The 23,945-nt window shown below is 41.7% G+C and overlaps 1 long non-coding RNA gene across 2 annotated transcripts in view; it reads left to right on the top strand.

The window, feature by feature from the left end:
- LOC110950321 (uncharacterized) overlaps positions 1-23,712 on the top strand; it is a 41,588-nt gene extending 17,876 nt beyond the window's left edge. For both annotated transcript variants that reach the window (XR_007942889.1, XR_002595648.2), the window contains 3 exons: positions 1,138-1,236; positions 19,862-19,960; positions 23,318-23,712. This is a non-coding gene — a long non-coding RNA (uncharacterized LOC110950321). The remainder of the gene's footprint in view (positions 1-1,137; positions 1,237-19,861; positions 19,961-23,317) is intronic.
- The last annotated feature ends 233 nt before the right edge of the window (positions 23,713-23,945 follow it).

Here is a 23,945-nt window from a genome sequence, read left to right as displayed (position 1 = left end):
AAAATCGTCGTGTGGTTGTGTTATTGATTATTGTCTTGTAGCATGCTGATAGCGTGCGTGTCAGCGCATATGCAAGTGTGTGAGAGCTTTGATATGGAGCTCTAATAAAATGTGGCATCTGTCAGTTTGATACTGACACGCCAGAAGAGTCTCACAATCACTTGGGAACACAGCAGGAGAGAAAGCCAGAAGAGCAAACCTACATACAGTGCATACTGTATGTTTCCCTCATATATGAGTCACAAATGGTGCATGAGAACATAAATAGCTGTTTTATACATCAAAACAAAAGCAAACAAATCTGAGAAAAAAAAATCTTCGGTATGTCAAAAGTGCACATTTTGCCATTCCTGTTCGATTGTAGTATTTTTGACATCTGACCAGTTTTTGACTGCATTCACTTCAACCCGTCTTATCATGAGGAGAATGCCAGCAGTCACATCTATTTGGAGGGATAAAGGATACAAATGAAAAACAATGTAGAAGGATACATTCAGCTATATTGCCACATTGTTGTGTGAGGTCAGAAATGAGGTCTTAAACCAACCATTGGAAGGCTTTGACCTCACATTGTCTTGTCCTTTAGCTTTGAAATTAGCAAGTGAGCCAGAGGGGCTTTGGGTTCAAACAACATGGCTGCTGACACAATGTGAACACACTGTAAATATGAGAATTGACTACATTTTATTCTCATTTTTTAATCCGACATATTTAAAATGTCAGTAATAAGACTTTATTTTTCTGAGTCAACATTTAAACAAAGTTCCATTTTGATATTGTGAGGTATGAAAAAACACCTCCCATGACCTTCAAATGAGCCACAAGTCAGCTGTTCATGTTCTCTAAAGGTGGCAGATTTGACTTGCTATTTGTGGCAAACTGCGGACTGCGAAGGTTGAGAAGACATTTGCACAAAGTTATTGCCAATTTGAATTCTTTCAAGTAAACTTAGCCATGGTAAATGCTACCTCCGTTTCCTCCTATCATATAACTCTGTGTTTGCTGCTATTGCTTTCTTCCGAGTGGAAACATGTTAATTGTGGTTTGCTCAAGAAGGGTTGTTCAACTTGTAAAGGTTACCTCTTGGTAAACTTATTCACTCTCTGCCCCCAATGTGTATGTCCTTCATTGCTGCAGTGATGGAGAAAAAGAGCTGTGAAGAGGAAGTGCAGGCAGCAGGAAGTAGAGGTCAACACAAGATCTCTGGGATTTTGCTCTCCACTGGACCCACATGAGGTGAGCTTCGGCTAATAACTAAAATGTGTGTTTGTGTGTGTATGCGGGATTATCCTCGACTGTATGTGCTGAATGCGCAAGCAAACATTCAGGTTTTGTGTAGTTTGGTGTTATCCATTTATATATTTAGCCGAAACAACCTGAATGCGTCACACACCGATCACATCCAAATGGTGTTATTGTGTAAGTGTTACTGTGACCTCTGGTAATTCAAGGACAAAACATTTGAATGAAACACACTATGAATTTGTTACTAGGCTCTTAATCAGTCATGATATATTTTTTTTCTTTCACACTCAAAGGAATGTTACTCACTTAGCTCTAAACGATGACTGTAGATATACTGTTGTAATATGAAACTGCTATTTTTCTGGACGTTTCAATTACAAAATATTGAACATTTCATCAAAAACAGTCCGATTTCTTTGTTGGCAGGAGTGTTTTTCCCCTCTGTGCCTATCTTGGCTGATGTGTGAGTCTGTGTCCGTGTGTGTCTGTTTGCCTGCAGCAAAGTTAGCCCGAGTGTGTTGGATAAAGGCATAGATGTTAGTAGTGGTCCAGAGGACACAGTAAACAGAATAACAGTGGGTTTGAAGGGAGCTCAGGCGATGTGATCGTGGGCAATATCAAATCCCATGACCCATTCTTTGCCCTGTGGTCCATACCAAAGACAACAAGCACAGGGGAAACAGAGGTTACTGTTCACTATTCATCATCACAACAACACACAAAAAAACAGGAGCTGCAACCAGGAAGTGATTTCAAAGATCTCCTCTAGCCACTGAAATCCGCGCAGTAGCAGTAATTGCCCTCCACCCTGGCAGTGTTTGCTTTGCATGCAGGACATCTTGCTCTATCAATTAGACCTCCCACCATTATTACATGTGACATTTTACGCTATTGAAGACAGACAAACATTTTAATGAGGTGAGCTCGCTCTCATAAGAAGGAAATGCTTGTTACGTTGGCTGGCAGCAGCAGCTGAGTTTCATCTGTGCTTTTTTTTTCCAACTTTGACATTGTTTTTTTTTTTACACAACTCAGTGACCTCTTGAGAAGCTAAGGCGGAGTGAAGTGCAGTGATATTAGGTGTACACTCTGTGCATAACTCGTTGAATTGACTGACATATGTCACTGTCAGCAAAAAATATATAGTTGCACTTGTTAGCTATGCCATGCTTTTTCTGTCAATGATAAAAAAAATAAAACAAAAAAACAGCACAGTGACACATTTTGGTTTGAAAAAAAAAAACTCAAAACAAATGAAAATAACCTACGCGTGTAAACGGTTCTCAGAGTCAAAAGTGTATTCGTCGCTGATGCAAGAAAAATTAAGTAGCGAAAAGCAGTGGAGGTATGTCAGCACCCTTGGGTTTCAGTGTACTGTGGTATTACTGGTCTTAATTACTCCCAGTACTCGCACACATTTGGTGGACTTCTCAGAAGGGCCAATTAGAAGGGCAGGGCAAGTCACTTGGTAGGAAAAGTCAGGGCTCAACGCTGTAGCCATCTAGACAATACTGCAGGGAAATGATGTCTTACAGCGAACTCTGCAGAACATTCACACAGTTTTCCCATTTAATTATTTATTTCTTGTATAGCATTAGCTGCTTCAAATCAAATATCTTAAAGTCTAGCTTCAATGTTGGTGTTTTTCAGCATTTACTGTATGTATTGTAATCCCAACATGACTTCAATACTGCGTTTTTGCAACAATTCATCCTGAGCTTAGCCAGGATTATTGTTAATAGTGCTAGTCAGAATGACTAAAGACATAAAAGGGGTAAAGTGAAAACCATGAAAGGAGAAATTGTTATCTGAGCCTTCAGAATAGACTGCGCAACAGAAGTGGGTCAGCAGCTTTAAATTTTAAACACTTTGCTAAACAGCGTCACATAGCTGACTTTTGAATAAAAAAAAATCTGTTAATGAGATAAAGCAAGCACAAAATCTGTGGAACATCTTTGTAAACACTATTTTCTATACGTTACTTACAACCCTGCAACATTGTTGAGATTTCACAAAAGCCCAGAGTGTGTGCCAGTGTCATTACATTATGACACACACATTGCATTATTCGGTCAGAAAGGTAGGAGTTTGCTTTATGAGTAACATGTACCCCTCCATCAGTTATTTCTGTATGCAGGGTATAGCACACACACACCTCAGACAATACAAAAACATTTACACTGCAATTTCTGCTTTCCCACTTGCTATTAAAATAAGCACCAAAGAAAGCACAATATATTTGCTATACAGTATAGTTTGTTTATATTGCATCACATGGCTTGCTATGCTCCCATCTTAATCATCTATCCGCCATGCAGATTTGCAGTACAGCTGCTTACTTCTAGGGTGCCAGTGGGAGTAAGTATTTATAATGTGGCACCCGCATTCAGCGAATATAAACCCTCCAGTCTTGTAGACCAGCTTCTGTATCATCAGTGCTAGCCCACGGCGATTAATGAAGTCGTCTGCATGTGTCTGTATGATTAAGGAGTGCTAAGGTGTCAGTGTGTGTATGTGTGTGTGCATGTTGTCTGGTCTGCATAGATAAAACAACAACAGAGAACAAAAGATGCCAGCATACAGAAAGGTATTGCAATAGGTCCATTCACAAACAAGAATATAAAGATTTTTGCACAGTAAACATAGCCCTGTAAATGAATAGGCTTAGTTCTTTATGATCAACTGGTACAAGAGAAAACAACTATAAATGGTGACTAAAAGGAGAGGCAAATGCAGAAGAATACAGTGGATTATTTATGAAAATATTGTAAAATATGTGAGCTTTTTTTCTTCTTTTCAATGATTTAGTTTCCATCTATAATTTTCCTATTTCCTATTTGTCAAGTAATTCCATATTTCATGCTTGGATGCAATCCTTTCCCCATACTATATATTGCAGATGCTCATGCCTCTTAGCGATAGCACAATATGTCTTTTCCATGGTTGTTCAAAAATTCCCCAAAACTAGAACATACTCATCTTCCGCCCCTCCCCTCACTCTGATGCACGACATTATCATGGGAGCACCAGGGGATGAGTTTGGCATTTGTGGAAATCTCATCTGCTCAATTCATAATTAAAACATACAGTATAAAGCTACTGCTTTCTTTTTCATGTAATATCCAAGTTGCTTTCAGTGGGCTGTGTAATAGCGCAGCATAGGGAGGGTTTCTTCTGCATCATCATACAGCCAGAACAAAGGATATGCACATCGTAAAAATCATGCAAATAAATGCAAATTGCTGCCAGCAAGAAACAGCGTGGTGGCAGGAGGGGAGTTTGTATAAGCATAGAGGAATGCCAAGGTCTTTGTATACAACACTTACTGGACAATCTTCCCTTAAGTTGTGGCAGAAAACAAAAATATATCGGTTTTGAGCCTGACTCTAAATCTCTTTTCAAGACTTTTCTCTTCTTATAACTGCTGGTTAGATCTGTTTACCTACAGTGTCTAAACAATACGTAGCTTGGTATTGTTCCTTTTTTGCAGAGAATCCTAATTCATTTTATTTAAGCTGCAACAAAAAAAAAGTAGTGAAGATGCTATTCTAAAATGCAGCGAATGCAAATATGATACATGGGCTGCAAACACTATTCCAGAACGTGTGTGTGTGTGTGTGTGTTGGGATGATGCAATATTTAGACGGTACCACCTCAGAGAAATGTAGAGCAGATATTAGTGACACTAACGCTAATGAAAGTCACACCTCTCCTCCTCGCCTTCTCAGGAAAAATTTCAACTTTATCATACGTGACATTTTCATGATTGTGTTCAGTAACTGGGGGGGATTAGGTAATGACAACCCGGGTCATTTTCGTCTCGCTCTAAAAAAGAAAAATGTGCTTGTACTTGCATTATACTCCCTGGTATTTGATTTGGTTCGAACCATGGATATTTAAAACACTCGTATGGGTACTGCATCATCTCCAATCTATCAGCACAGAATGCCTCTTTCTCTTTCATCCTGAATTATATATCATCATTTTTATGACAAACACGCTTTTGCACAACGTGTGAAAGTGTGTTTGTAAGGGAAGATTTCCAAGAGTGTGTTTAATTACAAATTAATAGTTTTTCAATCCTCATTTGTACATAAATCCTAGAATTGCATTGTGAAATCCTCACACATTAATTTAATAATTTTACAAAGTATCCCTTTCTTGTGTCTGAAATTAATTCCAGCAGCATCCTCCAATGCAAAAAAAGCAGATATTAGTACAGTCGTGGTTTAACAGCATCACATTCGGAGACTCTCCTAGACATACAACAATCCGCAATTTGTTTCAACTTGCATACAAAAAAAATCATATAACACCGCCCTCTTTCAGATAGCACACACACGTACACACACACACACACACACACACACAGGCTAACCCGCAGACACAATATGGTAGGGGAGAAAAGGGGCAGGGCACACACAGACAGACATTCACAATTGTGCATAATGATGTTAACATTCCTGCATGTCTAATGCAGGGGATATTGAGACAGACACTAGCTGGTCTGCGGTCTCACTGCATGTTGTGTGTGTGTGTATGGGTCTAAACTGTAGCAGAGCATAATGATGTATTAATTGTGGCCTGCTCTCGCTCGTGGTGTTTTCGCTCCTCGCTGAGGCTCCTACAAGGCCTTTGATGTAATCGTTAATCTTATGCAAGATCACAATGCGCTTTATTTTCTAGTCTGTTTGCATGAAATTGTAGCTGCACTCCGACCTGAGTGAAAGGAACGACCGTTGTTGCTGCTATTGCTTTGTTGGAAATTGCAACCACTGGACTGTTCATTGCATATTTTCTCAACTGGCTGTTAATTGTGGAGTGATTACCCAGATTTACAGAGCGGCTTAAATATTACGGCTCAACAAAGGGATGCCAGTGAATGAAAGTGGTCAGGATTTCCAAATTAAAATCAAAGCACAGCAATAACAATTTAAAACTTCATCATCCTTCATCATGAATTTATGTATTTCAAAATGCATGCACCATCAACTGATCCTCCAGTAGTTACATATATTTTTTTTTTCTTTTTTCTCCAAGTTCTTTTCTATTAGAAAGACTCAAATAAGGGAAGTGGATATGAAAATGGAGTGCCAGCATCATAAAAGATGGAAACAAAGAGGGACAGACAGCATACACTGACAAGGACAGGCAAAAGATGAAGCTCATTTTTCCGTGGGCACCCAGTGGCGTCTGCATTGCAGATCGCTGAAATGCCCCTCGAATGCGTCCCTGGGCTTTAAGGGAGGTGGTGGAGTGGGGAAGGTTGAACAAGGGATGGGTTTATGCTATCTCTGCTTTGGTACACTTTGTTTTTTTTTTCCCCCCCTACCTTCCCCCACAAAAATATTTTTTTTTTCTTTCTGCATCAAATGTCAAGTTAATTTCCTGGGTGCTATGAGGGATGCGTCCTCCCCTTTCGGTATGTGTGGCAGGGTGGTGGATTGTGGCAGGGTGCCGTGCATGCTGGTGTGTTTATGTGTGTGTGCAAGTGAGAGGGTGAATGGGGAAAGGGAAAGGGGCATGGCACGGCAAAGAGAGAGACAAGAGGTGGTGAGGGGGGTTCAGTACAGTATGTATAAATTGGTTCTCTCTGAAGAGCGAGAGAGGTGTGTTGAAAGTGTGCACGTGTATATGTGTGTACGTGTGTGTGTGTGTGTCTGGTTGTGTAAGAATATGATCCAATTATTAATAGATGCTTTTGGCAGTGTACCCGTGGCCATGTACCTGTCCTTATTTGTGAATTCATATGTTCAAGTCTTTTGAAGGTTCATCTGAATTGAATGCAAAAGAAAAGAAAAGAAAAAAAATGAGAGGGAGAGGCGAACAAAACATACCATACATTATGTCAGATGCTTAGCAATTCACTGTCATTGTGAGCAAAAAAATGCAGAAAATCTTACTATACATACAGCTATTGCACAGAAAATAGTTCCGTATGGAGGCGTCAGTTATATAGCATTCTCTGGTTGCTGGCAACATGTCAACAAATGTCTAAAGCTCATTGCCACCTGATATTTAAAGGTGTATTATGTTAAACACTCTTGCACATTAGCACTCTGAAAGCCTTGCTGCTTTTTCAATCTTTGCGTCCTTCTGCATTCCAAGGCTGGAACATTTTTTTCAGTTTTTTTTATTTTTCTTCTTATTATAGTCATATATATGTGCTCCTCTGATATCTCCATGTCCACTACCTTTACACACAAATAAACCTTTATTTTCTTCTTTTTCCAGTAAACACAAATGTAGCATGCCTATTTGTCTCTCTGCTCACACTTTACACACAGTTATTTCTGAAAAATGGACTGTGATTTAGGGTTTCTATTTGTGTTCAAATGTACAGATGGTGTTGTATTCACAGTGCCTTTTTTGGGGTATCTTTAATGCATATGATTCCAACTATGCATGTCTATGTGTGTGTGACTGTACAGATGCTTGTGTGTTTGTGCTTGTCTAAATCGTTTCCTGCATTTTGCATGCAGCTTTTAAGTGCATGAATGAAAATTGTATATTTTGTATTGCAAAGTGTAAAATGCCCTATTGCAGAGAAAGGGATTTGGATTTGTCAGTCGTGCTTACACTGATGTATGCTCCTGCCCCACAAATGTCACATCCCATAACCCAGAAAAATTACACCAGTCCCACCTAATTACGCATATTCATGATGCTGCTTTGCATAGTGCTGGTAGCATACTTCTGTTACAAGCCACAGAGCTGAGGGATCTGGTTGAGTGAAAAGGCTTTCAATCGTCCCCGCCACAAGCATCAGCTTGATAACAGTACCTCCATGCCATTTTTTTTTATGATCTGAGACCATTATGAAAAGAGAGTTTTCTCTTATTTCCAACAGTCAGTCTTATTGCCACTGCCGGAAGCATGTTCAACCCCAGTGGGAATTTTTAATAAAGAAATTAGCTTTGTCCTAGATTATGAAGGTCATTTTGAAAATAGATCAGATTCAACTAATGATTTTAGAAATACTTTTCCATTTATACTCCATCTCTTCTCTGTTTCTTTTTTGCTTTCTCTGCTTCTTTCTCTGTCTTATTCTTCTCATATAGTGCATGTGATCCCCTTGGTCATTGGTAATGAATATGCAAATCAGAGGGGGACCAGGGCGAGCAACTGGAAGCAGTTGAAGTTATGAGTGAAAAGATAAAGGGGAGTGGATGAGTCTTAGTGGCAGGCTCAGTGGCTTATTGTAGCACTTGCTGAACAGACTTAATCATACTTGGCCCAGCTGTAATGAAGGAGAGGGTCCAGGCTGTGCCACTGCTTGGGTAAACAGCGATTGTTTCAGTCCGGGGTTCCAAACATGGGCAACAATGGTACTATTGTCCCGCCAGCTCTCATTAAGAGGCGAACCAGAGATGGGGTGAGAAGCAGAAGTGGGGATGGGAAGTGGGTGAAAAAGGGGCAAAGGGGGAGGGGGGTGAAAAAAGAAGAGGTTTGGGGTAGGGGGGGGCAGGAGCAGGTGGGAATCTGGCAGGAACAGAAGATGGGGAGGGTAGGGGACGTGAAGTAAAAGAGAGGTATGGAGGGAGATGTTGAGAGGTGCTTCTCTGATCCTCATCTTTTTTTTTCTCCACACTTTCATTTGTCTTCTTTCTCACCATCTTCCTCTTGGTTCCATATCTGTCGATCTTCCTACACCTCTCTTTCCTGTCTTTTGCCCTCATCTTTTCATTGAGACCTCCTTCCTTCAGCATCCTACTAGGGATCTACTCTATTTCCTCCATCTGCCCTTTGTTCCTCTTCTCTCATTTTTTGCATTTGGGGATGGTGAGGGATGTTTTGCCTGTCATACCACCTTTGTATCACCTTTCCCGTACAGCATCATAGAGACAGAGGGGCAGAGAGAGAAGAGGAGGGAAAAAGAAAAAAGAGGATCGGGAGGAGAGGGGGATGAGAGGAGCAGGGAAGAGAAAAGGGGCAGGGGCGAGACAAAAAGAAAAGATCACGCTGCTTCCTGGCTTAATGAACATGGGCAAAGGATGATCACAATAGAATACATTATGCTCTTGTTAGTAGAGGCAATCAATTAGCACAGAGCCCACCATCTTTCCTGCTTGGGCACTGGCTCATTCACAGCCCAAACGAGTGACCGAAGGAAGCCCCTCGCCTCGCTGTTTTTCCCACCCTCAATGCCCAGTGGCCACAAAAGATTTGATTTCATTCCCTCAATGTGAAAGAGGACAGCATTGAATTTGCATTTCCGCCACATTCACTCCACATTAGTTGAAATATTACTCAGGTTTTGCTATTGTCGAAGGTCCTGGCCCCGTGGACAATGCGCTTGTGAGTGCATGTGTGTAAGTGTATTTGAAAGAATATACGCAAAAGCATTTATGTTAATCAAAACTAATCCCCAATCTGCATTTAAGCCTAATTATCTCTATCAATAAACGCAATGTGATGTTGATTAGACAACGTTAAACTGCTAGCTCCAAACATGTTGCTTCTGCTAAAGCTTGGTTCCACAAGAAGGGAATCCGACAATGTATCTGTGGGTGACACGAACAATTGCATACCAAATTGTCACTCAGGTTCCATCAGCTATTCATACAGTAGTTGGGTGAAATTCCTTCATCCTCTTCCCTCCCCCATGTTTTCTTCATTTTGTGTGTGTGTGTGTGTGTGTGTGTGTGTGTGTGTGTGTGTGTGTGTGTGTGTGTGTGTGTGTGTGTGTGTGTGTGTGTGTGTGTGTGTGTGTGTGTCATCTAGAGGAATAGCTCTAGATAATGGCAGCAATCTTTATTTTGAAAAAGGCAAGGAGTAGTTCTGCCTTAACACAGGCACAAATCACCACTGTCTGACTGAGGATCTGTAGAAGTGTCTGTGATGAGTAGAACATACCGCTTTCACTGAAGAACTTTGCTGTGATTCCAGGCAGAGGCTGGAAATAGAGGAAACAAAAGGAAATGAAGGAACAGGGAAGAGAGGAAAATTTGTATTAGGAGTCAAGATGTAGACCTATTTTTTTTTCTTCCAAGAGCATACTGAGAGGAAGATGGCCTCGGGTTTAGGTTCAGGGAATCTGCTGTTGCTGCTTTTGCCAGGGCATTCACACCCTTCAGTATGGCCATCTGGAGACTGTGTGTATGTGCGTCTGTTTGTGTTTGTGTGTATTTCAGTTACCTTTCCCTTTATACCATGGAACATAATACTGTGGAACGGTAGATACGATTTACTGCATCATCTGTGTCCACGTTTCCTTCAGAATGATATTTAATATTAGTCATGGTTGTTCAGTATTTTTGCTTAAAAGCATAGAAATACGGCAATTAATAAGTCAAGTGGTTTGGTTAGCTAAACTAGCAATCTTGCAGTCTTGTTTCACAGCTAATTCTGTTTGTTTTGCTCTTAAATTAAGAAAGCATTTATGTCAATAATCAGACACTGATTACTGATAAAAATGCCTTTGCTGAAAGACAGCTTACAATCAGGAAGTGCTGTTGCTTCTGCTTGGTCTGCTACAAAATTTAGGTCAGTAGGTACAACGTAGTATCCACACGAATGCCAGGACACAATGTTTCGGAGCCAAATGCTGAATATCAAGATAATCAGTGTTATCAGTTTCACCTGTCAGTGGTTTGTTGTTGGTGTATGTGCAGTGCAGGCATCATGTTTCCACATCAAGCTTGTGCAAGTTGCCTGTTGGGCCACTATTGGCACCCAAATGTCACAAATCCTGTTCACAGGGTATAAGCCTTAAATTTAGATTTTATGTGAGCTCAGAGAAATGTTCCCCCTCTCAGCAGATAAATTTAAAAAGAACCTTCCTCTCTCAAAATCTGAACAGCGATGATAAAACATTTAAGAGAGGTAACATTGGAAAAAAATAGCCCTTTTCTAGTGGAGCAACCTGACAAAACAACTGACAAATTTACAAATTTAAACAAATCATCAATTTACCCATCTTGCAATTAAAATAATCATTAAACATGCAAAACCTCTCTTTCTTTATTAATTGTAATAAATCTAACCCAACTCCCCCCCCCCCCGCCCCTCAAAAAAAAATGATAGAATTTAGTGGTAAAGAGTAGTGTTGTGATCCTATCTTAGCTTGTGTTTATCTTTCAGTGACGCAAAGGCTTTGAAATTCATTTGCATTCAGCTGAATCATGTGGATGTAATTTGTGCAGATAACAATTACAGTATTTGCAGTATGAACAAAACTTCTAAAAAATATCTGCACTGTCTGAGTTTGCAAGTGGCGTCATCTTGGCCCCTAATCTTTGAGCCTTTGTCCTTAATGAGACTTCATACATATTCCTACAGAGCTGAATTCGTATTTCATTCTCCCTTTCTGGATTTTACAATGTAATGGTAAAATTTATATAGATCATTTAATGGATCAAAAAGTTCTTTAGGCTCTAATCTAATATTAGTAATGCCATCTTGTCAATTGAACTGTGTATAACCTCATAGCTGTGTGTGAGGTTTTGTGTCTTTGTGTTAATCACATTGTGCGAGCTATACTAGGCAAGCTACGGTTTTACAATCCACATGCACTCCACTAATACGGCAAATAGAAAATGCATCACAGTGCACATAATTTCTGTTGTTACCTAAGGAAGTATGAGAGGGATTTTATCTCCTAACACTGAGTGCATGCATAGAAGTGTTTTGCTGGTCTTCAGAGGGCTTTCGAATGGTGCAGTCTTGTGTTTTGACCTTTCAAAGAGCAAAAAAAAAACCCAGATTTTCCTCAGAATCTCAGTGTTTACTGTGTACTTGTATGTTTGTATCTGTTGGAATATTCTAGTGCAAAATGCTTGTAATGTATTCAGTGTTTTTAGGCTGCAGAGGGCATTGTGTTCTCTCTCCACTTTTCGAAGGTTGAAATGTTCAACACTGAATGGAAGGGGAGCACAAGGGAGAGAGCGTGGTTGCACATCGTGTTTCATCTGTTAGAGTTATGCATCTGACTTGAGGTTCTGGAAAAATATCTCCTCTGTTGATGTTGCTTTAACGCATGCATGTTGCTTTAACGAGTAAAGTCAGACCACGTGTTCAAATAAGTTAATATTAAAGACTGTTGCATGGAAATAGGTCGCCTTTCTTTTTGATTGCTCCTTTTCCTTCCCTGACGACATTTAGAAACCACACAAAACACGAAGGGAAAAAAAGCCACAGCATGTATGCTCTTTACATTGTTAGGCATTTCTCTCTACCTCGTGCATCTTTTTCGGCTGTCATGCCTGTTCCTTTTCTTTTTATCCGTTTTCCCCTTGATCATCTCTTCTGCTCTCTCACTGCTGGGTTTCTGTGTACAGGTACTCATGCTGCTGACATTTGAGTCCAAGCAGGGTCCAGTGACATGGCCTTTACCACCCCTCGCTGGCTCTCCCTTCACCATCAGTACCCCCCACCACCATTCTTAACCTACCAAGTCCTCTTCATCTGCGTGAACAGCGATATATGTCTGTTTGTGTGTGTGTTTGTGTGCTTTGGGACCATCCTGTGTGTACAGTGTCTGTGTGTTTAAGCCATGTCCAGATCAACCACGTTCCTGCTTGCCTTTAGCCTGTGTGCACAGTAGGGGACTTGGTGCGGAGCAAGCCTCTTTCTCTGCTGGATGCAGGGTGAACAAATACAGTCACTGCGGGCTGGGGGGTAGTGGGGCACACATGTGATGGTGGATAGCTCACTCTGATGCAATAAGGTCAACATAATAACCAGACAATAACTTGAAAAATCTGTCTAAAAATACCTTATTAAAGGATAACTAAAAAAATATCTTTTCTTATGTACACCAATTTTTTACTTCCACATTATTTGGATATATTTTAAACCTGATTCTCTGCATTACAGAATTCTGGAAGAGATGTTGTATACACAAAAAAGAAAAGTGCAAAACCTCATTGTTCTTCTTCTTGAACACACACACACACACACACACACACACACACACAGAAACATGCACACATATACAGACAAGCTCACCGTCCCTGCAGCCATGGGAATGGAGAATGCTGAGGGTTCAAGGTCATTTCAAGTATTCTGCACCCCGGGGCTCTCCATTGTCAGAGCACCACATCCTTTTTGCTCACACATGCACTCAAATTCACATTGTAGGCAGGCATTCGTTCTCCACACAGCATCTCAGGAAACACATGCATCTGGGACATGAAAGTGTCCGTCAGGTGAGAACATGACACTCCGTAAGACCACTAACACAAAATAGTCTCACGTGTGAATCTTCAGTGGGGAAACAATTATCCATGTTTGTTTCGAGATCACAGTCTGTATAGACAGACAAGAATGAAATGAATGACTCCTGGTCAGTTGCTGTGCAACAGTTAGCACTGTTTGGCATTAACAGCTTACTTTTATTTGTGAAAGGAGTGAGTTTTTGTGGAGATGATAGAGTTTTTAGAAATAGGGTGACGGTAAGGTGGAGAGGGAGAGAGCCAGAGAGAGATCGAGCAGCAGTGGGTGTGATTAGCTCCTTTGTTGGAGGTCTGTTGAGCTTCATTGGTTCCAGAGAATAGGTTCCTAATGAACCCAGCCAAGCTTGGACCAAACTTTGTGTTGAAGACAAACTAAGTTATGGTGGTCTGGCAGAGCGCTGGGGGCGAGCCGACTGATATACAACGCCTGGACATATGGTCCCCCCATCAGGGCCTCTCCCAGCCACTTTCTCATGTCCTGGCTTGTGTGTGTGTGTGTGTGTGTGTTCCTTTGTGTGTGTGTGTACATATCAGAGGAGACACACACCCACACAGAAGGAATATTTATAGTGTGTATTTTTGTATTTGTTTGATAACTCATTGGAACAGAGAAAACTGGAGAGAAACAGAGGGGTTGAGGGGGGCAGAGGGGGGAGAGAGAAAGAGATGCTGGATGATGCTTACTGAAAGCGACAGAGGAGAGAGGGCTGCAGGCTTTGTCTTTCCGTCTGACCCCGATACAGAATCCTTTCTGACACATCCTACAAGACATGGAGTAACTGAGTAAATCAGGCCAACCTGGCTTTGGTATAGCAACTACTGCACCATAACAGATGCAAGAGAACATGACCTGATAACACTAATGATATGAAGGGAGGAGGCAGGAAGTTTTAAAAATCAATGCAAAAGGGTTTTTTTTTGGTGCAAGTATTAGTTGGAAAGTGAAAAATCAGATAGTAAGCAACTGTTTGTGTGTGTATTTATTCACACTTGTGCACTAGTATGCGAGGAGGAGGCGCAGGTGATCCTCACAGTGATTTGGGGCTAATTGTTTGGGTCAGGGTGGGAGTGTGGGGACGGATGTCTTCCGTGTCCCACCAACAAGGCTCTCGGTAACTGAGCCGGCGAGGGGGAGAATGGGCCCACTACAGGGCCACACAGCAGGCTCAAACAACACTTATTCTACTGGCCAAACTGTCAGCCAGAACAACTTCATTGTGCCCAAAATTGGAGTTGAAAGCAAGGCAGAGACTTGGGAGGGGAGGGGGCTTGGGAAGGTAGGGAGAAAGAAGGGGAGGATGCAAAGAGAGAGAGGGAGAGAGAGGGAGAGAGGAGTAAGGGGGTCTGTGGGAAACTGGGGGACTGGAAAAGGGGGAGCCCCAGAGAAAGTGCAGTCTTGGGGATGAATAGGGTCAGACAGTGTGAGTTCATTTCAGTGAGGAGAACTCCCATAGATCCTACATGCGGGGCAGACGGCCAGGAGCAAGGCAGCGGCCTTGAATGGAAATTTATTACAATGTATGCTGGGATAAAGGAAAGCAACTGTAGTATTTTTGTATTCGAGAGGCTGTATTGCCACCAAATGCAATCATACTATTCAGCCACGATAAACACAGATTTTAGACAATGACATAACAGCTGATGGTGCTGCACATTTAACAGCAGTGTGCATTCTGGTGGTTGCTATTCTCTTGTGGTGCTGTTCTGTGCATCCCTTCCCCCACTGACTCCTGCCAATATTAGATCATATATTTGAGAAATGTCTCAACTGCATGCAATAAATAACTCTGCCACACACACAGGTTACCCGCAAGCATTAGACACTTCCCTGCAGAATTTCCCTGTTTCGGACCCCAGGAGGGGGTACAGCCACTAGCTTTGAACTGTGATTTGTATATAGTACAACAGAAAGCCCCTTTGGACTGACACTAAACCAGTTTAAATCAGTCCAACACTGATTTACGTCACTATTCTCCGCTTTGTCTCTTTCCTCTTTTCCTGCCAGCTATTTCGAATTCATCTTCCTGCCCTCTGTAACTACGGCAAAAGGGTGAAGAAGTTTACTTAGTCACACTGCGTTTAAGGAGATGAGGAAAGTCTGTGGTTCTGTGTGTGTGTGTGAGCAAAGGTGTGTGCGTGTCACTGTGGTTTGTTTGTGTATGTGTGTGTGTCTGTGCATGCACAAAATACAGACATGTACACACACACAGACACACACACACACACACACACACACACACACACACACACACACACATACACACACACACAGCCCTGTTTGATCCAGAGCTAGCCCTGCAGCTCCCAGAGACTCAACAAAAGGCCTTCTCTATCCATTGTATGAGCTGTGTGTTTCCCAGGAGAGCTCAGGCTCAGTGAGAGAAGGGCCCCAGATCGCTTTCTCCTGACATGGATGTTTATTCGCTCTATGGTCCAGCAGAACACCCTCAAAAGGACTGGCCTTTGCATTTTGACGTGCATGACACATAGTTTTCGAAAAGAGAAGAGGGGCTAGAGGGTGTGAGAAAGAAAAAGGGGAGAGTGAGTGTCTTGACAGATGAACAGACATACAAGACAGACAGATAGAGAACAGTCCTGTCTATGAAGGTGTTCTCAGTGCACTCATATGAAAAAGAATATTCAGGGTGTTCTCCGCCATTTTATTTGCTTCTTGTCTTTACACTAGTCAGCTTTCTTGTCAACCTTGTTCATGAATGTAGATCCACCCAGTGGGTGGGTAGAGATTTCTTCCTGATCTTGACAAGCCCTCCCATCCCTGACTGCATACTAATTTCCCCAGAACTACTGAGCCAGTGCAAAACAAATACAAACTGCCAGGGCTACTGTTCATCGCTTGAGGAGCAGGGTCTTAGCAGGTTAGCAGATAGTAGCTGTCTATTGCGTGATTAGTGCGATCAGATAGTCTGCAAGGAATCTGTCAATATGTCGTGGGTATAAAATCCAGAGCTAATTAACGGAGGTGTAAAAACATGTTTTCCATACACCTGACAATTAAAAATCCATCATATGTTTAACGTGATCACCTGACAGTAACTGATTTTGACACGTACAGGTTTTCTGGCTTCAAAGTATTTCACGTTATAGACAATGATCTGTCCCCCGCTGCTCTCATTTCACTAGTTGCCTTTATCTCCCACTTTTGAACGCTATCTATCAGCGTACTTCACATTCTCTGACAATATTAAAGGTTCCCTTTAGATTGAGAGTGCCTGCAGGGTTGACCATAGATCTCAGTAGAGCTGCAGAAGCCGGCAGTTGAAAACAAACATGGTAGGCTGATACCATCTAATCTGTTGAACACCATTATCGTCTAAAATATCGCTATACTCCCTTCCATGCCCGCACGAACCCACCCTCCAACCCAGACTTACTCTCTCCCTCTGCTCCCTTTGAGGTAAAAGCTTGTGTGTTGAAGCTCAGAGTGAATGTAAGCTATTGTTGTAGTGTAACCGGACTCTACAGCAGGTTGTTTGATCCTGTTTTGGGCCTGAAAAGCCTTTTTCTTACTTGAACTGCCACATCAGCTGAGAGGGTTAGACAACAGAGTCTATTTGTAGAGTCTTCTGTCTGCTCTATTTTTTCCCCTTTCTTTTTTAAAATCCATCCACACTTTGTCTCTCTTTGTTAGTCTAAATATCTCATCCAGGTTCAGGTTTGAGTCCACGGCTTTAATTACAATCAAGAGGAGCATGCACTCATTCACGTACTGTACTTAGACATGAATTATTAGGCGCTCTCGATTTCTTACTTCATTCTCTCTCTTGTACCTCTGTCTCGGTACAGACACTAGGATTATATTTCCTCGCCTGCACCTCTGGTATGGCAATAGCAAAAGAGAATGTTACTGGAAAGTGTTTACATGACAAAAGCTTTAGTAAATTGTTTTGTTCACCCACAATACTTCCCATGATACATCCAAGCTGTCGTTGTGCTCCTGTTTACCCAACATCATTTCATTATTTACATTACAACATAGAACCATGGTGCTGTATTGTTGAATATTTTGGGAGCTGACTTGCACTACCATGCCTTTGTTACTGTTTTGACATTGTACTCTCAATTTATGATCTGTTTGGCGTTCAGTGTGGACAATGTGCATGCAAATATCCTCGTCCCATTATACTGCCTCTCTTTGTATGCCAGCTTTCTTCCCTAAGAGGTATAGATGAAGAGTTGGAGGGGGGATGGAAAGGCGCTGTATGTTTTTGGAGGGAGATTTGTGCATGCACACACCGACGCACACACACATCTGTGCCCCCCAAACCCATTTCAGACGTGAGAAACTGTACCTTAATTTGCATAAGAATAATTGACACTTCAAATTAGCCTTCCAATCAAAGAGGATTATTTTTTTTCAGCATATGTGCAGGCAGTGAGTACTGCCATACTGGAGAATATGAAAGGGAGGGCAAGGAGAGTAGGGACGGGAGGGGGCATGTCATAAAAGATTAACTCTTTCATTTCCTCATCTCCGACTAGAGGATTTGATGTGCCTTTTTATTGCAAATATAACTTGATATACAGTAAAACAGACTTTTGTAGGGAAATAATAAATGATTTCTTCTCTAAATCAAGGGCTCTCGTGACTCTCTGGTAGGGCAAAACGGTGTGTCTGATTGATAGGTATTTTACCTTTGAAAGCTTTAGGTGTGCTGAGTGTGTTATGTGCACGTTTACACATCTATATTCACCTCAGTGGCATTGGGAGCAGGCCAAGAGAGTGAGTGCTATTAAGCAGAGTGTATGAGTGTGTGTGTCAGTGTGGATGTGTGCAGATTGAGGGTTTGCCCACATTAAACCATTAAAGCAAGTGCAATGTTGAATTATTGATAATGGCTAATGAAAAGGATCAGTTCAGGATGAACTACAGGCTTAACCACAGCCCTGAGGCTAACACACACACACTCATGTACATGCGTATACACACATTTCCCAGGTTCAACATCTATTTTAGCTTTTCTCGTACAAGAACTGAACTGGCACCAGTGTTCCTTTGAATGTTTACATCTCAGCCTTCATTGTTTCATCAGTTAGATTAGAATCAATTCCAGTTTAAGAACAAGGAAGGCCGCAGCGCTGCAAAATGATAGCAGCTGTTTGCTTCCAAGACCTACCCAGTTGACAAGCAAAAAGCCTTTTTAAGGTTGAGCCGGTTTTCAGGGAGAATAAGGGACAGGGATTCATTTTGGGGGGAAGGGGTAGAGAATGGCGGCTGAGGGTTGGGGGGGAGGTTGGGGTAAAGCCTCGGCGCCAGCCCCTCTGAAGCGCTCAGCATCCCCCCGCTCATGGGATGGCGGATGTGTCTGGGTGTATCCATGACAACCTTGCTGCATGCAGGGATATACCACGGCAACACGGCCAAGAAAAGTTGGTGTAGGTGTGAGGGCGTGCATGTGTGCAGATCCGTTAAGGCCTATATATCTGTGTGACGTTAATATTCACCCAGAAAGGAAAGCTTGTGAAGTCTCCATTAGTTTCTGATGGACAGGCATGTATCTTTATTTTAGCCTTTGACTCAGAGGTTTAATATGAATACATCTGCTGCATTCATTCTCCCTTGTAATGAATGCAAGCTAGTTTTCCTAGTTTGACACACTTTCTGGTGAAAACGCCTTCTTACTAATGATTCGGCACGGCACAGTTTTATGTTATACATTTTACTCTTTCACAGACACAGAGAGTTGCACCCGCACATGCACTCAGGTCAGAGCTCACACACCGCCTAACAAACATGCACACACACCAGCACACACTGTCACACACGGACTTGCACAATCACACTCATAGCTCTGGCACAGATCAAGCTGTGTTATAATAATCCCATCTGGGACGGCCTGGATTCTCACACAGAAAGTGCCCACATAACGATGCTGTGATGAGTTCTTGTGAGTGTGTGTGTGTCTGTAAAAGAGAGGGAGAGACAGAGAGAGGAAGGTGCTTTATGGGACACAGGTTATAGACCGTTTTATATTTTAAATCCACCTCCCTGTCCACACACACGCACACTCATAAGCTCACACACGCGTGGATGTAGAGTGAAACTCAGATCCTGTGGGAGTGTATTTTTAACCCCGGCTGCCTGTGCATTTGTTGAGGGGTTAAAGGGCCGAATGGTGAATCAAGTAAATAATTCACAATAGCTGAAACTCTTTCGATGTAACCTCAGAATGAACGGGGGAGGGAGAGCAAAGAGACTTAGTTATGTAGTGGCACACTATCGTCCTGCCAGATCCAACTTACTGTTTTGATTTAACTGTACAAAGTACAGAGAAACATGTAGGTCAAAAAGCAGCAACTAATTATCCAGACGGGATTCTTATCTTCTGATGAAATCTGACTTCATGCAGCATCTGTGCAATGTATATGTGTGCACTTGTGCATCTGCTTCACTAAACAATATACCCATCTTGTGTTTTTAGGTTGGATGGACACGTCATTGATTGTGACCCATAAACAAGTGGCATAATGACTGGAGTCTCCACACTAAAGACGTCAAGGATATTCAGCTGATCTCAGAGGTGACTGAGCTCTCTCCTTTCAAGCATTACTGTTTTTGCCCTCTTGTTATATGGGCTATATTTCACAAATTCCCTGCCATGGATCAGCAGTCTCTGCATCCGTTTTTCTCAGAGAATTCTATATGAAAGTGTTTGTAAGACATTTTGAGTGACATTGCTTCTGTCAAACGGCTGATTGAAGGAGACACAGAGAGAAATGCTGTGCTAATGAAATCGTCTGACCCACATCCTTTAGTGCTATCCATTTCTCCAAAGACACAGAAAGGGCATTTATACAGGTAAACCATGACTGGTCCCTGAAGTGAAAGGAGGGTTTTTTCAGAAGGAAGAGGAGCATCCATTATTTACCATACTAGGGTTGCTAGACACTTAGGAGATAATGCAGTGCTTCAAGCATACAAAACATAGAGCCTCCTTGGTGCTGGCGAGGCCATTGTTGTGTGTTTTGAACATGTCTGTTTCCATCCATACTGACAGATGAAAAAGAATATGTCTCCCCAAGGTTCAGAAGCATGGACAGAGATAGACAGAGAAAGAAGGAGAGGCAGGGAATGGGATGGTGGAGAGATGTGTTTCTGTGTGTGTCACATCTTTGTGCATGTTTGTTGTTCATGTGTGTGCATTTGTGTACATGTGTGTCTATGTATTGCCCGTAGTCTGTTTGTTGGCATATGTGTGTATAGCCGTATGCGTACAAACCTACCTAGTCCTGGATTATATAATGTAAAGGAAATACTTTACTTAATTTGTGTTTGTGCCTGCATATGTGTGGATCATGCTTCTCCTGCACCTGAGTCTGTATAAGTAGTCTCTCCCAGTTCGGCTAGGCTTCAGTTGAGTCTTATTCTCTGCAGATCAGCAGCATCAGTTTCCCCCCTCATGGAGAGTGGAGGCATCTGACTGCTGTCTACTGGGAGTAGTTAGCAGAGGAAGACAAAGGCATACAACTCCTCCACCCTGTTATCAGACTTGGGGCAACACCAGACACTACTTTCTGCCTTTGTCAATTTCCTGAGGGACACTTTGACATGAAATCCTTTTTTGTGGATGAGGGGAGAGCACTCCCAAAAATTCCTGTATTTTTCCGCATAAATGCGCATTGTGATGAAGAGCGTGACAACAATCCACGTTTGCAGGTCTAGTCTAGGAAATCTGGGTCTACTGGCACTGCATAACGCCCACAATTAGAATAAAAAATATATATTTTAGCATTACACTTAAGTTGTACACATGGTATTTACTGGTGGGAAACAAATTTCAAGACTTTTTTTTCCTGACTTGTTTCAGTTTCTTTGTCGGAGATATTTTTTGTATTAGTTAAGGCATTGGCACATAAAGTGTCTTCATCAGTTTAATTGCAAAGGCCTGAGGACAATGATACTGCTTCATACAGAATATTGGGAATAATAAAAAACAGAAGCTCAGACTATTTTTAACTACTCCCAGTAACCACCACTTTGGTGCTGTTGAGCTAGATCAACGCAGTGATTATAGTCAATTTATAGCAATTTTTTCCTAACCCTCCATTTCTAAAAATAGAACGTGGTTTGGGTCACTAAGGAAAAATGGATTATATGGTAACAGTGCTAATAATATCTCTATCTACAGCTGTTTCAAAATTGTCTTTGTCTACGGATAATCTACTCAATGAAATGTTGTGGCAACTGATAGAATGCAGAAAAAAAAAACGATTAAAATAATCCCCAGTTTATAAAAGATGACTGACTTTATACACGTTATCCTGCTTTGAGAACATGGTATTTGTAAGGCATCTTGTCTTGTCTCTTCTTCGTCTTATTTTTAAATATTTTGAGAGGTTTCTTTAACTGTATGAAAGTACATGTTGCACTTCAATCCACGTGCTAATTAGTCATGTCAAAGCAGATGTTTTGCACAGTCTTCCATTTTTGTTTTAATGCCAAACATTTTGGTCACTGAAAGCACAAGTTTTTCAGACTCACAGACAAGCACATTCTGTGGACATCATCCTTATATATGGGCATTAAACTGCAGTGTCAGCAGAGAACAGCAGGAAGATGCATAGAGAAGCACATGCGGTTTTTGACTACAATCAGCTGCCACAGATAGACAGGCAGGCAGTGTGTGCCCTTGAGGTGCTGTGAGCAGACAGGGTGGTGTGCTTGAGTTGTCGGAATCCACCTCCCTTCATCTTTTGGAGTTGGGCTTGGTTTGGCTGTTGATGGCCCAGGGACCCCCTGCCAACCCTGAACTGTTCTGTACTGTCAGCCAAACATCAGAGAAATTTGTTGAATGAGACAGCCTGGCCAAAATAATACTTTTGTATAGTCTGAATTCCCCCCAAAAAACTTAGGGGAGTTACTGACTTACAGCAGCTTGCAAAGGAGTCATCCACTTTTAAGACACTTCAAGTTTCTGACAAGATAAAGCAGCAAATAGATGTAGAGAAAACCTCTGTTGAAGACATGGGATCTTAGAATGACGTGCTGCTCTGTCTTTGTTGTCTGATGCAGACAGTGACACCACATATGGAGGATTTAACTGAACCAGCCAGTCATCCTTTTTCTGTCTCAAATGACCCCAGCTGTTCTGTACAGCCTATACATTCATATAGGGCTCCAGAATACCTCCCATGCTTTTCAACAAACTCTATAGTTTCAGGGAAATATAACACCATAATGTCTTTTTGGAGAAAGGGAGTGTCAGGAGTGGCAGGAGTAATGGAGGAAGGGCTGGAAGTGCAGGTAACCCAGGTTAGGCTGAGTGCACAGGGGATCCGATAAGGCGTTCCCCAGACCCTCCAGTCTTCCAGTCTCCTCTATGAGAGAATAATAAGCAGCTGTAACCCTGAGACACTCCCAGGCCTGTGTCCTCACCTACAAAAACCTTCACTGGGCGTCTTATCAGTTTCTAAGGATATCATGTAAGACAATACATGTGAGAAGTGCAGAGGGAACAATGGGAGGAAAGTGCAGTGTGATATGAGGGGGACTAATGTCAGCGGATATTGCTGAGGCCTTTGTCGCCTTCAAGTACACTGGGAGCTCACAGCTCACTGAGCTCCTTTCATTCCAGGATCTTGCTTTGGGATGTGCTGAAACTCTAAAACAAGTGCCGTCCCTCCTGCTTTAGCAATCACCAACTGTATGCACAGAAATTATGCATCTGCTGTGATTAAAGCGTACCTAACCCTTGTCCTGTTTAGGTAGGAGTATGAGAAGCATTTTTCTGTTAATACTCTCACTCAAGGCATTAAAAAATAATCTCATGATTTTATTTTTTTCTATAGAGCTTTGTTAGCACAAAATGTAATCCAATGCAAATGATCAACAGAGATTTCTGGAATTAAAAGTTTAATTTGTTTTCTTTCTCTTTTAGGCGATGAGTTCTCCTGATCCAGTGGGAAGGAGGCTGAATTTCAGCAAGAAAGAAGCATCAAGATATATCTCACATGCTTCAGTGACAATATCTCTATGACATGTGAACCTGCACTGTACTTTATATATCTGTATTTCTGTCAACTAGTTCTAAGATTGTTGACCAAACTGACAAATCCTCTCAACAATAGACTGAAAATAGTCAATCCAACAAATTCTTTGACTTTGCTCCAATAGGCATCAATGTATTTATTTTTAAATTTTTATAGGGAGAACACTTCCCAAAATAAGACAAAAATATTCCACACATTACAACTTGCACCTATTTCATGTAATTGATTGAGTCTAACAAGGATATTTTTTGACAGCTAAATAAAGAGTTTTTTCTCCCTGTAAGTGATGTTTTAAGTGTGAGTTATTTCCATCTTTTCTGTGGCACTCCAGGTAAAGAACAATGTGCTTGACATAATTGGGTCCTATTTGGTTATGAAAAGAGCATGCACGCTGATAAAAGTTGGCAGTGTGATCAAAGCAGCAGGCGTCCTGATCAAAATCGTACACCTGACACAGTTGTAGTTTATCCAGGCAAACTTACGAAATGTGGGGAAACAAATTTCAGACAGCACCAA

The sequence above is a fragment of the Acanthochromis polyacanthus genome, chromosome 7 (assembly GCF_021347895.1).
Source record: "Acanthochromis polyacanthus isolate Apoly-LR-REF ecotype Palm Island chromosome 7, KAUST_Apoly_ChrSc, whole genome shotgun sequence".
NCBI lineage: Eukaryota > Metazoa > Chordata > Actinopteri > Pomacentridae > Acanthochromis > Acanthochromis polyacanthus.
The sequence above is the reverse complement of the archived record's forward strand: the minus strand, read 5'-3'. Positions and strand labels throughout refer to the sequence as shown.